The sequence below is a fragment of the Calonectris borealis genome, unplaced genomic scaffold, assembly GCF_964195595.1.
Source record: "Calonectris borealis unplaced genomic scaffold, bCalBor7.hap1.2 HAP1_SCAFFOLD_115, whole genome shotgun sequence".
Classification (NCBI taxonomy): domain Eukaryota; kingdom Metazoa; phylum Chordata; class Aves; order Procellariiformes; family Procellariidae; genus Calonectris; species Calonectris borealis.
The window spans coordinates 125001-130000 of NW_027441503.1; positions in this window are offsets into that span (position 1 = coordinate 125001).

Genomic DNA, 5000 nt, shown 5'->3' on the forward strand with positions numbered 1-5000 from the left:
AACGCGGGGCTCTGCGTGCGAGCGAGAGGGCAGCGTCTGCGGAGAGCCGCAACGGCGGCCTGGTCACCGGCAGAGCCGGCCCGCCGTGAAGCGTCTCCGACGCGCCCTGGGTGCCACCTCGATCGGGAGAGGAAGCGCGGGCCCCACGGCCACGGTCCTGGGACAGCGACGGCCGCGCGCGCTCGCCGCCGCCCCGGGCGGGGCGGGCGGCGGAACGCGGGGCTCTGCGTGCGAGCGAGGGGGCAGCGTCTCCGGAGAGCCGCAACGGCGGCCTGGTCACCGGCAGAGCCGGCCCGCCGTGAAGCGTCTCCGACGCGCCCAGGAACACCTCTGCAGGCGCTGCCTGCGGGTCTGGGTCGACTGAAGGGGGGGAGCGGGAGGTGCCGCCGGCCACCCGCTCCGCGCATCGATTCCCTTGAGCGAGGTCAACGGGACCGAGGGAAAGCCGCGGCAGGCTCGACTCCCCCGGTCTTCCAGCGTTCGAGTGCCGGCCACCGGTACCGGTCTTTGCCCTGCGCCCCGGGGAACCGCTTACCCCGGGGGAGGAGAAGGCCGAAGAAGACTAAGAGGCACCGCGCCTCACCCGTGCCATCCCCGGGTAACGGGGGCCGGGAAAAGCCGCTCAAGGCTCGACGCCCGCGGCCACTTGCCTTCGGCTGCCGGCCGCAGGGACCGGCCGCCCTTTTCTTCCCGCTTGCGCGGGCTCCAGCTTAGGGCTGGAGAAGTTCGGAAGGGCGAGGCGCCGCCACCTCGCCCGTACGAGTGCAGACCTTCCCAGCGAGCCCTCCTGCTACCAGGACTCGCGCCAGCAAAAAAGAGGACGAGGCGCCGCCGCCCCGCCTGCACCATCACCGGGCCCTCGGGGGCCGGGGCAAGCCGCGGCCGACTCGAGACCCCCCGGCTGTCTGCATTCGGTTGCCGGTGTTTCTGCCCGCTTCGCGGGCTCCAGCTTAAGGCCGGAGAAAAAGGACAAGGCGCCGCCACCTTGCCCGTCTCCATCACACGGCCCTCGGCAGCCGGCGGCAGCCCTGGTGGGCTGGGCACTCGCGGGCACCTCTGCCCCGGAACGGTGCCAGCACCCGCCTTTGCCATCATCGGGCCCCCCGGGGCCGAGGGAGGCTCGGCTCCCCCGGCCTTCCAGCGTTCGAGTGCCGGCGACCGCCACCGGCCGCCGGTCTTTGCCCTGCCCCGCGGGGAACCGCTTCTCCCGGGGGAAACGAGGACGAGGCGCCGCCGCCTCGCCTGCACGCCGCAGTCCCGTCACCGGGCCCGCCTGACACCACCAGCTGCCCGCGGAGGGCTCGCACCGGTGAAAACGGGACGCCGCCGCCCCGCCTGCGCCGTCAGTTGGGCCCTCGGGGGGCCGGGGGGGGGAAGCCGCGGCAGGCTCGGCACCCCCCGGCCGTCTGCGTTCGGCTGGCCGGGAGCCGGCCGCCGCTCTCTCCGCCCGCTTCGCGGGCTCCAGCTTAAGGCTGGCACAAAGGGACGAGGTGCCGCCAACCTCGGTCGTCCCACCAACCGGGCCCTCTGGAGCCGGGAGTAAGCCGCGGCAGGCTCGACGCCCCCCGGCCGTCTGCCTCCGGCAGTGACCTTCACCATCACTGGGCCCCGGCTGGGTGCGTTCGAGTCTTTGCCCTGCCCTGCGGGATCCGGCCTTATGCCTCGTGCCGGTCGGCAACGGCCGCCGGAGCCGGCCGCCGGCTCCGGCTCTCCGCAGCTCCCGACCCCTCGGACACGCTGGGCTGGCTTGTCGGGCAAGCGCTGGGAGATGGCCGGACCGAAGAGACTGGAAGCTGGGCCGGACCACCGAGGGAACCGCCACGACGGCCGCCGAGCACCCCACTTTGCTGGCAGAACCGCGGGCCTTGCAGCCGCTGACGAGCGCTGCTCTGGAGACGAGTCACGGCTCGCTCCTATAGTACGGACCGGCACGTCCCCGCCGCCGGCAAGCTCCAAGAGCGGCGCCTCTGCGCACCGGGGAGGCGCGCCAACCACGCCGACTTTTACGATGACGTAACTGGAGGCAGCGAAAAACAGCGACCCCTTCGGCAGCTCCGACGAAGCAGCGGGGACAACACGTCTACCCCTCGGCCCCGGCAAGGCGACCAAGTCCCGCCGGAGCCGGGTAGACTTGGCCGCCCTTATCGCCGGACGCTACGCAACCAACAACCCGCGGTCGCCGGGTACCGCAGGCGGCCCCACGGGCTCCGAAAAGGGGTAGACCTGACGGCCGCCGCCGAGCCCGGAGCCGGGTAGACATGACGGCCGCCGCCGGGCCCGGAGCCGGGTAGACCTGACGGCCGCCGCCGGGCCCGGAGCCGGGTAGACCTGACGGCCGCCGCCGGCCCCGGAGCCGGGTAGACCTGACGGCCGCCGCCGGCCCCGGAGCCGGGTAGACCTGACGGCCGCCGCCTGGCCCGGAGCCGGGTAGACCTGACGGCCGCCGGCGGCCCCGGAGCCGGGTAGACCTGACGGCCGCCGGCGGCCCCGGAGCCGGGTAGACCTGACGGCCGCCGGCGGCCCCGGAGCCGGGTAGACCTGACGGCCGCCGCCGGCCCCGGAGCCGGGTAGACCTGACGGCCGCCGCCGGCCCCGGAGCCGGGTAGACCTGACGGCCGCCGGCGGCCCCGGAGCCGGGTAGACCTGACGGCCGCCGGCGGCCCCGGAGCCGGGTAGACCTGACGGCCGCCGCCGGCCCCGGAGCCGGGTAGACCTGACGGCCGCCGGCGGCCCCGGAGCCGGGTAGACCTGACGGCCGCCGGCGGCCCCGGAGCCGGGTAGACCTGACGGCCGCCGCCGGCCCCGGAGCCGGGTAGACCTGACGGCCGCCGCCGGCCCCGGAGCCGGGTAGACCTGACGGCCGCCGCCGGCCCCGGAGCCGGGTAGACCTGACGGCCGCCGCCGGCCCCGGAGCCGGGTAGACCTGACGGCCGCCGCCGGCCCCGGAGCCGGGTAGACCTGACGGCCGCCGCCGGGCCCGGAGCCGGGTAGACCTGACGGCCGCCGGCGGCCCCGGAGCCGGGTAGACCTGACGGCCGCCGCCGGCCCCGGAGCCGGGTAGACCTGACGGCCGCCGCCGGCCCCGGAGCCGGGTAGACCTGACGGCCGCCGCCGGCCCCGGAGCCGGGTAGACCTGACGGCCGCCGGCGGCCCCGGAGCCGGGTAGACCTGACGGCCGCCGGCGGCCCCGGAGCCGGGTAGACCTGACGGCCGCCGGCGGCCCCGGAGCCGGGTAGACCTGACGGCCGCCGCCGGCCCCGGAGCCGGGTAGACCTGACGGCCGCCGGCGGCCCCGGAGCCGGGTAGACCTGACGGCCGCCGCCGGCCCCGGAGCCGGGTAGACCTGACGGCCGCCGCCGGCCCCGGAGCCGGGTAGACCTGACGGCCGCCGCCGGCCCCGGAGCCGGGTAGACCTGACGGCCGCCGCCGGCCCCGGAGCCGGGTAGACCTGACGGCCGCCGCCGGCCCCGGAGCCGGGTAGACCTGACGGCCGCCGGCGGCCCCGGAGCCGGGTAGACCTGACGGCCGCCGGCGGCCCCGGAGCCGGGTAGACCTGACGGCCGCCGCCTGGCCCGGAGCCGGGTAGACCTGACGGCCGCCGCCGGCCCCGGAGCCGGGTAGACCTGACGGCCGCCGCCGGCCCCGGAGCCGGGTAGACCTGACGGCCGCCGGCGGCCCCGGAGCCGGGTAGACCTGACGGCCGCCGCCGGCCCCGGAGCCGGGTAGACCTGACGGCCGCCGCCGGCCCCGGAGCCGCGTAGACCTGACGGCCGCCGCCGGCCCCGGAGCCGGGTAGACCTGACGGCCGCCGCCGGCCCCGGAGCCGGGTAGACCTGACGGCCGCCGGCGGCCCCGGAGCCGGGTAGACCTGACGGCCGCCGGCGGCCCCGGAGCCGGGTAGACCTGACGGCCGCCGGCGGCCCCGGAGCCGGGTAGACCTGACGGCCGCCGCCGGCCCCGGAGCCGGGTAGACCTGACGGCCCCTCCGTGCTCCGGGTCCGGCTGGACCGGGCTGCCGCCGTCTCCCGTCCGGGGGGTGTGTGGGGAGGTGGGGAACCGGGGGGGTGATTCGAGATTTAAGCGGGTCTGATACAAGGGCCACCCTGTCCCCGTCTTCCTGCCCGCGGTGGGCGATGGGGAGTGGGGGCATGCGTGCGTGTGCGTGCGTGTGGGCGTAATTCCCCCACCCCCCGCCCGTTTCTGGGATTTAAAGGGCTTTTAATGCAGGAGAGCGAGCACTGCGTCACACAAGAGTTATTGTCCGTATCGGTTTCCGTAGGGAAAAAGAAATCAATCAAATTCTGGTAAAATTAATTTTCTTTTAGCACGGCTAGGTGGACGATACCCCCGGAAAAATAAAACGGGGCCGATTGGAGAATCTCGATAACGCTCGACCTGCTTTGTTAAGACGCGTGTACAAATACTCCTCAATCCCCTGCGCACCAAGAACTGACCCCGGGTAAATTAAGGTCAAGGTCAAGTGACTAGCGATTCGGTGACCGACGTTTCTATCCCTCGCTTAGGACCGAGGTATTCGACGACGATGAATGAATTCCTTCGTGCGGAAATGAAGGAAATGAATCGACGTTAAAAATTAAGGAAGACTTAATTTATCGAACCAATGAAATAAACCATTGGGTTCATTGAAGAGATCCCAAAACATAAACATGGCTATGGACACATCAATAACGAAGGATCGGATTTCTTTACCAAATCTGCATTCCTCTCTTTCGGGCACGCCAAGAGGTGACGGACGGGAAAGGGAGAGAGAGGGAAGGTGGGGCCGATGAGTACCTGTTAGTAATTACTGTTAATTCTTTAATAAAGACGGCTGTAATAGATAAATTTGGCAAGAGTACGTGCAAGAGTTAGTTGTAAATTAAATGAAAATGTGAAGGGTCGCTTATCACCTTTTGAATTAACAATTTGCGCCCGAGGTACCAATCGATGATTACATACATACGTACGTACGTACGTACCTACATACATACATAAATAAA